Source organism: Hetaerina americana, unplaced genomic scaffold (genome assembly GCF_022747635.1).
Source record: "Hetaerina americana unplaced genomic scaffold, ioHetAmer1.1.p SCAF_1, whole genome shotgun sequence".
Lineage (NCBI taxonomy): Eukaryota > Metazoa > Arthropoda > Insecta > Odonata > Calopterygidae > Hetaerina > Hetaerina americana.
The window spans coordinates 97,725,350-97,738,446 of NW_027286069.1; the positions used below are offsets into that span (position 1 = coordinate 97,725,350).

The 13,097-nt window shown below is 37.1% G+C and overlaps 1 pseudogene; it reads right to left on the reverse strand.

Moving 5' to 3' along the window:
• Positions 1–13,097, reverse strand: part of LOC139692590 (nose resistant to fluoxetine protein 6-like) — a 71,945-nt pseudogene that overhangs the window by 22,442 nt on the left and 36,406 nt on the right.

Here is a 13,097-nt window from a genome sequence, read left to right on the forward strand (position 1 = left end):
CAGTGGAAAAATACATTGTATTCTTCATTTAATTAGCATGAATTTCCACAAATTTGAGCCGGGAACAATTGAAACATATTCATATTTAATTTTTATTGCGTTCAGTTATTTGTTCTTTCCTAACCTATAACATGCCGGTTTGGTTCTAATACGTAATAGGATATATGTTAAAAGCTGCATCATATCTGTATTTAAATATTTTTTCGAACTGCGAGCCTCCACAGACATTTATGCATGCAGTGCTCAGATAGGGGAGGAGGAGACCTACCGATCTTAGCCACATGATACTTCCTTAGGTCCATAGATTCTCCGTCGTTGTTATTCCTGCCGACTTCCTCATCCTTCATCTTCATCTTAGACAAGACGCATTCTTCCTCCAGGCCTCTTCTGCAATGTCCGAGGTAAAGTTCGCATACTTCAGCCAGTACCATCAGGATTAAAACGATAACGGTGGCGCCTCTGGAAGCAAGAATTAAAATAGGTTACATTTTCTGACATACATTATTATGCATGGCAGATGAAAGTTTCAGGAAGAGGTTCAAATGGCATTTAACAACCAAATCGTTAAAAATCAAGGTTATTTTTTTCATTTTATGATAAGAATAGTGGTAGTGATTTCGTTTTCGAAGAACTCCAACATTCCAAGGCCATATCCGACCGTAAACTTCTCAGAACACATTTATTTACATGGCAATACATGGCAACACTCATGATCATCAGATCATCATCCTGTGAACACGCTCCATTCAAAAGACACAGGATATGGCTTAAAAGAGATGATACTTTTGAGATGCTACCAAAATTACGTTCTTACTCGTGAAAAAAGAAACTCTTACACGATTTAAATTTTTAAAAATTCGTTTCAAAGTTATATAAGTAAAATGTCTTAAGCGATTGTCAGCTAGCATTATGAATATTCCTTTCTAATTTAAGTGAAACTTGATCCCCCAGCTCCACTCCTGCCTGATTTGGTATATCCTGTGTTCTACCGCGATAATTCCTTCATACTATATGATGATATAATGTCGAAGTTAAGGACATGGCTATGCTAAATTTAGATTAATTTGGAAAAGTGTGATAACTTTTCAACCTCATAAACTAAATGATGTGTGTAAAGTGAATCGATTAAAAATGAAACTATCGAAAAATTTGTTCAAATTAGACTTTTCGATTTTTTTGTGGCGTTGTGTTGGTACTTATATCTCTCACTTATGCCGAAAATGTCGGCCATTTTGAATTCTCGGTTAATTGTTGACAGCTGTGTTGCTGGGACGTGTTTTGGCTTGTCTTCGATTTTTGCCTGTTCCAAAAAATGGATCAAAGATTCTGTATCAAATTTTGTGTGAAAAACGAAATTAAGTCCGTGGACGCATTCCGAATGTTGACTGTGGCATATGGAGAAGCTACCTTGGACCGAAGCGACGTTTATCGGCGGTACAAAATATTCTCGGAGGGCTGAGAAGATGTGAAGGACAAAGAGCATGCCGGACGCCCGAGCACGTCAACAATAGACGAATACATCTATGAAATAAAGAAAACAGTATTGGCCAATCGTCGAATCACCATTAGAGAAGTTTCTGAGGACCTAAACATATCGATTAGCTCGTGCTATTCGATTTTTACCAATGATTAGGGCATGACATGAGTCGCCGCGAAATTCGCACCAAAATTGCTCAATTTCAACCAAAAACGGCAGCGCTATGAAAACATTGCAAGTGAGGTGTTGGCCTCTGTCCGCGAGGACCCAAATTTGCTCCAGAGGGTCATAATTGGTGACGAATCATGGGTTTATGGTTATGACGTGGAAATTAAAGCTAGATGGAAGCTGCAGCACGAGCCAAGACCGAAAAAAGCACGCCAAGTTTGGTCGAATGTGAAAGTTTTGCTCACAGTTTTCTTCAATGCAGGTTCATGAGTTCTTGCCGCAGGGTAGAACGGTAAATAATGCATCTTTTATTTGATATTCATCATAATTGTGTGACATAAATCACGAAAGTAATGTTTCTTCAGTAAAAATATCAAGGGCAAACCTTTGCGAAGTTAAATATAATCGAAAAAATCGAATGAAGCAAATGCTGGTAGATTTGGATTGGGTTTTTAAATTTCGATTGTTAGATTTCGTTCGGTTTTATCCCAGAAAATATTCACTTTTTTCCTTTTAATAGTGATGAAATGGATGAATTATTTCGAAGCAGTCCTACCCAGTAGGAATTCTCTGAAAGGCGTGAGAAAGGCACCCATAGATTTTTACGAGCGAAGCCATGCTCATGTAATGTTTGATTGAATTGGGGATAAGCAAAAGGGAAGTATGGAAGAAGGGGACGGGGAAGAGAACTAATATGAGCGAGTCCCAATACCAGGTTAATTTTAGAAAATTTACACACTCCCCATTCATGCGTGGACACGTTGTGTATAGGTTTTTGTTTGGTGGATGTTCATCCATTGTCCGTCATCTTGTTCCCACGGTAATATCATCAGGTTCTTTTATTAGTGAAAAATAAATCATTTGCCAAAGTTTAGGCTCTAAACATTTCTGTTAAAGATATAAGGGTTTCAATCTAATTGTAAGCCGACGCCTTGATAATTAGTATCCTACGCTTTGTATGTGCGATTAAGGAAGGAAAGTGATCAGCAAAAAACTTTGTTTTGCATGACATCTGGTGCAGCAATTCAGTGCACGTATTTTGGCGACTAAGAATAAAAGTTTATTTGTACGATATACTATACATATTCCAACGTATCAATATTTCTAAGCATTGCCAGTCTCACATTTGGATTTTTTATATTATTTCATTCCTCTCTATTTCTAGGGTATGTTTATAACCCTCGAAACTTAAAATACAGGTAAATAAAAATATTTTCCTTGTGCCAGCTGAACATGTCAGCTACGTCTTATGGAAGGCTCAGTGAGGAAGCCTGGGGAGTTGCCTATAATACGTGCATACGAGTATCGCAAATTACAAATAAACGAGTATCGCAAAACAAAATTACAAATATCGCGTATAAACGATATTTGTGAAGCTTACTTGTGTTCATATCTTGTGACGTAATATATCCTCGACCTCAACCTTAGGCATTTATAAAAATAAAAATATATAGCCGGTTCTGGTTTGAGCGGCGCAATGTGAATGAAAATGAGTGAGTGGCACCGAATCGAGCATTTATGGTAGAAATGCGGAAAATAAACTGAATGCAGGTCAGCACTGGAATTGAATGCTAAACTTTCTCCCCAGGCCGATTTCCCGTTTCTTCGAGTGTCACGTAATGTAGTTCATCAAGAATATATCATTCCTCATACTGCACTCCTTCGCAAGCTCACTGGAAACCTTTCCGGTATTTGCAGTCTAAATAAGAATTAGGCCAGTTATTGAGTAAGTGCTGTCTCATGTTTTTATTTTTTTCTCTGCGGTAGAACTCCATTTTTATGAACAAAGACACCCCGCAACACATGATATTTCCCACATTATTGTGATTTGTGGACGTGTAATTTATACTCCATAATGTTCTTTTTTACAAATCAAGTTCTTTACAGCTAAAATTAAATTCGAACTTAAGAGTGAACAGAATTCGAAATATTACATCTGAAGTATGTAAACAGCATGCATTATTTAAAAGAAAAGATTTTATTTTCAACTCCTCGGCAAATAGTTAGCTTATACGGTTCGCCCAAGGGCTGTGTGCTCAACTTATGCTTCAGATATCGATCTGCGCTGCGATGCAAACACATTTCTCGAATTCAATTAACGCTCGCAAAAAGATCTGATCTGCCTTCACAAATACGACATTATATAATTAAGGATTAGTTCTTAATTAAAACTTAATTAAGGCTTTAATTTCGACAGCATTTTTTTCCACATTCTGACTCAAAATTTCCCGTTCAATTTTAGTTTTTCGTTGTTTTTAAATCCTCTATGTGAAATTATAACTTGTATTTCCAAATATAAAGAGGGTCCGAAAAATATTTCACTAAATTTAAAAATTGAAAAAGAAATTCAAATATGAATTTGCATACAAGGTCGGAATTAAAATTTTATAATAATCCATTCGGTAGCTATGTAAAAGTTATTTATTCTTGGCGTTTTCTCGTCAGCGCTAAAATGATGTCTGTTTTTTTCCACTGTTGCATCATTAGAATAGTTATATAAATCTATGAGACTGGCTTAGAGGAGTACACATTGTTGTTTAAAATGATTTAATATTGAGCGTGAGAGCTTCCTCATGCATTTATTTTCCTTTTGCCTTGGTCATTTCTGTAAAATAATTTCATACAATGTTCATAATATTTTCCTCAAATCTACAAAAACTAGCCTCTTTATCCGTAACTATTTTAAAAATAGCTTTGCACATATTTATTCATGCCATGAAACTTTTCCAATTTCTATAGCGATTGAAATTAAATTCATTTTGATAAATAATTTTTATATGTATGAGTGGTTACATCCCCTATGTTTTAATTTTATTCTTGTCTGTAGTATGCTGATTAAAGATTGGTTTTAGGAGGACCTTTAAAACTAACGTGTAGTGGATATCTTAAGAACTAAGTATAATTCTTCAAGTGCACTTACTTTCTGACTCGTATTTTCTCCCTCTCATCCTCACTTACGTAATACTATTTCCTTTGTCAGGACTTTCAACACCATATCAACTGCCTTTGTTCACTCCATCTCCATTTTTGTACTTTTTTATTATTTCTCCATCGGCTTCCTCTCTTACTCCTGCATTTCTCATTCTTATTTTATCTTCTTCTGTCCATCTTATATTCCCCATCATTTTCGTATCTGAAAAACGTCTTATCTATGCACATCCACTTTTCCCCAAATCTAGGTCTCAAAATATATTGAGCTTTTCCTCTCATTTACTAAGCTTTTCTTTGCAATTTTTCTTTCAAACTTTGATATGAATTCACTCATCTTTGCAAAGGTATGTTTTTAATTATAATGCGATTTGTCTTTAGCTCATCTTTGACCAAAATACTGTTCAAAATGGTAAAGTGGTTCTACCTGTTCTCCGTTGTGCTCTTACAATTTAACGTTTCCTTAGATTCCGCACTTTTTGAATGTGTCATTACCTTAGTTATCTTGTGATACACGTCTTACTTACCCACTTGTGCACAAGCTCTCCACGTAAAGGTTCTAGTCCATTTTTGGGATAATGTTAAAAAACTCGGAATACTTTATAATCCAACATGAAGCAGTCATAAACAGAACTGAGCATGGGGTACAATGGAATATCGCATCAAAATTTGTTAAATTTGAAACTATATAAGTCCTCCAGTTGCATATTTAGTTTTTATTTAGCAGTCATAGTTAAGCCATAATTTGCAGAAAATCGATAAATTTCAACTAGATTAGACTATAGACTAGGAAAATGTCATTCGTTCCTCAGACTTAAGTTTCAGCTAGGTAGATGGAAGGACAAATAGTAATAATAATTTCATAGTTTCAGTGCCAAAAATCCTCTCTTTTCAGATGTCCTAATAGAATTCGGCTCGCAGTTAAATCCAATTTTGGTAATTCTTCTCGAGAACGTGGATTCTTGATATTTTATTGCAATTGAATTATGATGTTATGGTTTTCAACTTTGAAAGGGACAACTGATGTTGAATGTTATGCCAAAATTGATTGTTTCCTTGCATTCATATAAAATTTTGTGTTCTGATTAATTTGCGATTGCATTATCATTTTCATTTTGATATGAGTAAGTAATATTGATGACCACACGAAAGGATGCGTATTAATCAGATAACACTCCTCGTCCGTCAGTCCTCAAAGCTCCTCGGCTTCCTCTATTATTCGCATTGGCGAGAGGAGGGCGAAGTAGTAGGTTATTCGTGTCGTACGGCTGGCACATATAGTATGCACAAATAAATTGCGATGCCATTCTACTATTCTAAATGGCCTGTATATCTAACACATACGAGTATGTAGTCTTAACATTTCGGTAAAATTGTTACTAAACTGATCCTATTCTGTTTCGTTTATTTTGCCCTTGGAGACGGTTCTATTTGTTTCACTTGCGAGCTGGACACTCCAAATACCTGTGAACGTAAAACGAAGCAAAAAGCAAGTATCCTCAAGAATGAAGCAAATTTCACTCACGAATGTCGGGCAATGATTTCCCGCAAAATTACTAAACGGGTCAAAATGATTTCAACTTAAAGGCAGTCCCTTTAACTTGACGGAGTGGCCATGCGAGGAGACCTAAAAACGGCTGATAAAAGCACGCGCATTAATGGGCGAATGCTTCGGCGTACATTTCTCATTTATCACTTACCCCATAATGTATGTTTTAGGGTCCTTCTTCCATTCATAGTTTCCAGGAACCGGGCGCACTCGCACCACCTTGACCGATCGGCCCCTGTGTATTGTGGTGCCCTTAGGCACAGCTTGAGTGAGGCCATCTCGATCTGCCGCGGAGAGGGAAATGAGGCTGGATATCTCAGCGGCACTGCAGGAACGAGGCATGCAGACGCCAATACGAATTAAACGAGGCTGTAGGGATTAAAGAATGGAGAGTGGCTTAAATTTTTACTCGATTAAAGGATACAAAATTTGAGAATTAGGACTTAAGAAATGGACGAGATTTGTATCTGCGAATTGGAGTTAATTTTTCCAGTCGTTGAACGAATGAAATCCTTCTTTAGATCACACGACATACATTTAGTCTTAACCCATAGTCACTCACGCGCAAGGTGTGGAATGTAAAAAATTAAACTGGAGAGGTTCACACAGAAATAATTACCCTAATAGATTAGATCTGAACCTATAATTTTGTTCACTGCACATCTCCTCCATCTATGTGCCCAGCGGCACAAGCTGAGACAAACTTATTATGGCGGAATATTTCTTAGTTTTATCATTATTTAGTAAACTGTAAGTTCACCGACGAAAAATATATGCCAACGTCCATTTCAACTGGCACACATTTCTAGGGGTGCTAGGTTATATATACTGAGCCTTACTTCCTCAAAGGCGAATTGAAAGTACATTATACAAATATTTTAATTATTAACGCCATGTCATAATTCCTGACATACGACAGGTCTTCTGTTTCCGAATTGTTCGCTCCCACCATCAAGTTTTATAATGGGAAGAAAACTTGTTACGAGTAATTATTTCCTGCCGATTTTAAGAAAAGAAAGAGAAGGATCTTCCCTAGGAAGCCCGGACCAGAAACACCTAAGTTCAGGGCTCTTCTCCAGGTTCAGTCCAGTCCTTCTCTTCAGCTTTCCAAACGAATGGTGAGAAGCGTAATAAGACGTCAACCGACTGTTTGCCTACACAATTGGAAGAATGAGGAAGGATAGAAACATCAAATATTCAACCCTGGCCGTCACCACATTATCGTAGCCGGATGGGTTGGCTAGGTCGGTTACTGCTAGCCCAAATGTTGCCGGTTACAGTCCCACATCGGGCATAGGTATTGTATCAACCCTAGTAGTTCGTCCCCTGGGAAACTTAATAATAAATGAAAAGCTAATCGGGATCCCAATGAACGCACGTATCATCAGGCGTTTGGACACAAAAAAAACCCCTCCCGATGATAACTGTTCCTTTGGAATTAAATTGCAATTGTAGAGAACACTCCCCCGGTCCTCTTCACTCGATGGGGAATGCATACGCTTGCATGCCAGATCCGTTGCTTATAAATTCATTCATGAATCTCTCCTGCATCATCCAATGAATAAGCACATACCTCACGAGAACGTCGAGAGATATACACATACTACCATGTTTTCATTATTATATTTGTGTTCTCTTTTTTCTTTCACCGACTTCCACAATATGTTAAGATACCTTTAACAGAATGCGCTGTCCTGCAACTGCTATGATAGTGAAAAATTTGTAATCTAATGGATTTCTGTCTATTAAAAAGGAAGCCGTATGGTTCATATACTATTACAGAAATATACGGAACATGACTGCTGTAAACATTTACTATTAAATATTCGAAAGGAGTTATAATGTACTGGTTATGATTGACAACCTGGGCCGAAAGGTATTTCTTTACTTTAATTTGATAGTCTGAAATTTTTTAAAATATTGAAAATATTTCGTGTAGCTATTTAACAAAATAAATTCATTAGTTTCCACGTAGACCATTTTTCCACAACAGAATCGATTTTTCAAAATGTATTCAAAAATGATCAATTCATGTTACGTACCTTAGGCGATATATCAGCTGGCAAGTCAACAGCTACCGAAACCACATGAAATCCCACCCTGAAGGGTGGGACCGTCCGGTTCTCTTTCGGCTGCCTGGACCTTTCGTCACCTTCACTCTCCGAGAGTTGTGCCGAGCGGGAACCATTCTCGTGCTTCGCAACGCGTCGATCGAACGGGTCCGCGGTGGACCCGTTCTCGGCCGAGGTCACGGACGAAGTGGCGCTGACCATGGATTCGGCGTCCTCGGCCTCCCGCTTCTCAGGCGTCCGCTCAAACCGACGTTCTTCGGTCAAAGTCCTTTCCTGCACTGCCTTATCCAGCTCTTGGCACAGCTTTGTGGATCCCAACCAATAGTCATTGCCGAAAAAGAATTGCGAGGAATATCTTCCGCTCGCATCGTACACTATTGATATAAGGAAATGAATATTGTTAGCGGATTCTTAGTGTAGCCCTCTTAGGCGATTACCTGCTGACACCACCAATGACAGTCAGAACACAAAATTTTTTGCGAGTGTTTCTGCTTATGGATCATTATGTGCCTCCTGAAGACGCCTACCGGGACGCCGTCGAGTCACCATTATGTTCAATGTTTAGCAATACTCAAAAGCCGCCTTAGCAATATCAATTCGTTTCAAAGGCCGGCGGTCTAAGAATGAGTAAAATATTCATCACTGTTAGGTGCTGCCTACCCAAAAGTTTGTGGGCCACTGAGCTTTTATCTTTTTTTATGCTCCTGTTTATTTTCATTTTGGAGATAAACATATTTATTCTTTGTTCTTATGTATTTGTATAGTAGAAATAGTTATTTTCATAGGCCAAGTCTTATACCATATTTTGCATAACATGGTGGCTTCCTTCACCTTTGATAATCAGCATTTTTAGTTACTGCCAATTACTTTTTTGTTTGTCCAGGTTGGACAGAATGATCTAGCTTTTAGAAATAACTGAATCTCCTCAGAAGTATCAAATTAGCTTTCATTACTAAAATTCAATACATATGCAATAGCTATTTAAAGCTAACAGATTTGTTCTATTCGAACTCTCCGATCTAGACACTCATGGCATCATTTGTTGGACATAAAGGAAGCATTATCAAGTGTTGTCTTTAGTTAATGGCATCGAGCATGGCATGCTGGGTTGCATCCTTCCAAGATTATTCATTTCCGCTAAGTACCCGCCGTAAATATAGATTTTTATGCAAAATATTCTTATTTCAACGTATTCATATATTTTATGGCTCGGTGGGTGTCTAGTATGTTATTATCATCATGTAATGTTGATCAGGTGTTGACATGTATTTTGGTTTCCTGCAGGCTTTTTTTTTGGTAACAGTTTCCTTTTAGTATTCTGCAAACGTTCTCAGGCAGGGATATAAAATCTTCATTGATTTTTTTTTCGATTTGATTTATATTATTCCATATTTTCCTCCATTCATTACTTATATTTCCGAAAGCTTTTACTTTTTTGAATACTGAAAAAAATTCACCTAATTGTAATCGCATTTCCTTGACTTTCGGGGCCCAAAAAATTCTCGCACTGCTCTTTCCTCTGCGTTACCTTTCCTTTTGAAGCCTCTGTTTAGTTGGTTTTTTAACAGCCGAATATTTTCCTCCAAAACCTCATTTTCTTTTTTTCCCTTCTCTCAACCATCTTCGTCGTTATCTCTCTGGTGTTTTATAGTGATCTAATTGTTTTCTTATTCGCCGCTCCAATTGTTTTTTCTCCCGCCTTCGCTATGGATATCACTAGATTTTCCCCATGGTTTCCTCTATGTTTCTCATTCTTGTAATCCGCCCTAAAACTGCGTTAACTTTTCTTGTTATTCCTTCTTCTTATTCAAATGAAATTCCTCATATTTCATGCAAGCATTCCTCATTTAACCCAGATTAATGATAAATAATAATTAATATCTACTTATTTTCGCTTCGAAAATTGTTAATTGGAAAGTGCCAGTTGATAACGCTGTCCTAAATAGTTGTATACGCATAATTTAATTTTATACTTTCCTGTAACCCAGGGTATTTCCTATGAATAACTGTAACTAAGGTACAACGGTGTTTTAATCAGTCCTTCCTAATATTTTCATTTTCATTATAAAAATATAAATTTCAAAATGAAAAGTAAATTGAGATTTTTGGGAAACAACTTCCCTATTTGTTCATCCTAAAGCGTCTGCATTTGTTTTATTTCAAGATAATTATTTATATTTTTAATTCCTCCTATCATTAGCAGGCTTTTCTTCTCACTTACCACTGGTATTCCCAGATGTAAATTGTTTTATAGTTTTATGATAATCGATGAAAGAGGAAAAATGAGCAAGGACCTGATTGGGTGACTAAATGCGGCGCTTTCACGATGCCAATTTTTCCTCAGTTATTATTTATTCCTGTTTTAATATTTTCTGAAATCACCTTAATAGGATTTAGGGAGCCATCAATGTAGATGTTATGTTGAAGTTAGTTAAAAGGAACCTTTATGACAGGATTTTTCTATGGATATCGACACATTAAAATATTATAATGTTCAAAATCAAATCAATTCAAATTAAAAAAAACTAAATTGCAAATAAAATTTTTAATTCTAAATATCATCGTTTAAATGTCTGCTTTAGGTTAATGGAATGACATGCGTATGCAGGAAGTGTCATAATCAGCAGCACAAGTATAATTTGAGTAGTTTTATTCTTAAACTTCAATAGATTGATGTCGAATTCAAATAACCTTACAGAAATATCTGCAATTAATTTATCAAGCGAATACTATGTTTTTTTGGGATTTATTGTTATAATTTTTGAATAATTAATCACGAGGCTATCTCCTATTTGTTTGGCGACTTCGCTCTTAAAAAGTCACCGCCAAATTTCAGGCGAACGGTTTCTTCCCTTATTGATGTGGAGAGATGATTCAAGTCGTAAATGGAAATGTGGGAAATGACGTTTTACAGTTGCCAGGAGGAATGAGAAATGAGGCTCACCGTTTTCAGTTTCAGCGGCGTCACCAGCTTTCATTCCTTCAGTAATATTTCCGGCTATACTTAGTCCGTGTGACCTGCTTTGTGGGTTTCTTCCTAGGGAATTGATGCGTACTTCGGCAGTTAATAACTTTTGAGTAATAACCAGATGTTACATCTCAATATGGCCAAAATAATTCCTATGTGGTCACGAGCTGTGATGGCATGAAATTTTAGCATGCTTACATATGGAAAATTGCTAGAAATGTCTTAAATTAAATTAAAGAGTTGTGTTCAACCGTCATAAAAAATACCTTTTAATATAAATATAGTCCTGTCTACGTGGCATTTTTATCTTGTTTTATTCAATTAGGTATTTCCTTCGACAATATTTGATAACTACTTCCAGAGAAGATCATAAAATATATTTCAAGATGGGAAAATAATGTTGGATAGGAACGAGTACGATAGTATTTCATGATGCGAATTCTATACCAAAACATATTCAATGTTCAAACTACTTCGGCAGAACCTTTTCAACCAGCATCGCGATGGAAATGCTCTAATATTATACCCATTGCCACTCTTCGAAGATATTTAATCGTATTTAATACTACACGTTTTTACAAGTAAAATTTACTTCCCTCGGTATTCACATGAATTCTCGTTTTTTTCCAAATTCTTATTTTGACAAAATTGAGGGTTTTACATGAGTATTCTTTAATTGTACACTAAACTGAATTTTATGGGTTGGACCTTCACGCCTTAAGTTACCTGTTGAGTAGAAATATATTTTCCAACTAGCCGTTAACCTATAAATTATCCTTCCCCCACAACCACATCCACACAATACCCCGAAAGTGGTCGCAAAGACATATGGTGGGGTATTTTAGGGAACCAGAAATTCATCCTTTCGTTGGTGAATGTTAATACGTCAATTTATTTTCTTAGAATTAGAATTTTTCCATAGAATGAAGCAATTGATCATCAATCACCACTGCTATGCGGATGAATCAACCCGTGAACATTAAAGAAAGTAAAGATAAAAAATTAGCTGTCAATACGACAACTTAGCAATTTGTCTTTAAATTAAAGGGACCAAATTTTTCTGGTTATTTCCTTTCGTAGGTATTGAGGAAAGATAATATCCAATTGCGATCCCTTGTAGACCAGAGAGAAATCGAATCCACCAAAGAAGCTTAATCCAGCTCCAATGCGGCACCGGGATTTCTCCCCTCCTTAGTGATTTCTGGTCCCGATTGCCTTTACTCCTCGCCCACCGGACCACGAAGGGAGAGAAATAAAAAAAAAAATAATAAAAAAAACTCTCGCTGGGAGGTACCCGGACGAATACTTCCGATTGTTGTTTTTTTCCCAACGAATTCACGTTCTCTCGGATTGTTTGGGCTCTCACGCCTTCCCCGTCCCCCTACCCCGAGTGTCTCCTTTTATTTCGCAAACCGGTTTTTTTTAACACATTTGTTAAACCAGAACCGGAAGATGTCCGCTTAAAACTTTCCATTCAAAATTCCTACTAAGTGGGTCAAAATGTGGCCGTCAGTCAATTGGTGTTTCGTGCTGGCGTGTGTGTTGGCCGGACTGTCCACCCTCCGCAGCAGCAGAATCAACTTACGCATATCTGCCCACGCAGCTCCTCGCCTCAGTGCCTCCAGGAATAAGGAGACATTCTCGATGCAGGGGTTTGCGTTGTCATCCATCTCCACACCGTAGGCCTTCCATCTCCCTGGGAGTAAAAGTCAATACATAAAAGTTCAGTAAAATATAATAAACAATAATATTTACTTTAGTTCATATAAAATCTCGGTTGGGGGCGCGCTACCTCCAATCAATGAGTGTTCAGCTTTGACGGCACCTCCGGGGTGTATCAATCGCATGACTTTCGACTCATCATGAAAGTCTGTAGCAGATCGTATTTTTCTGATTACGTCAACAAATCATTTTTATTTATTTTTTTGCTTCAAT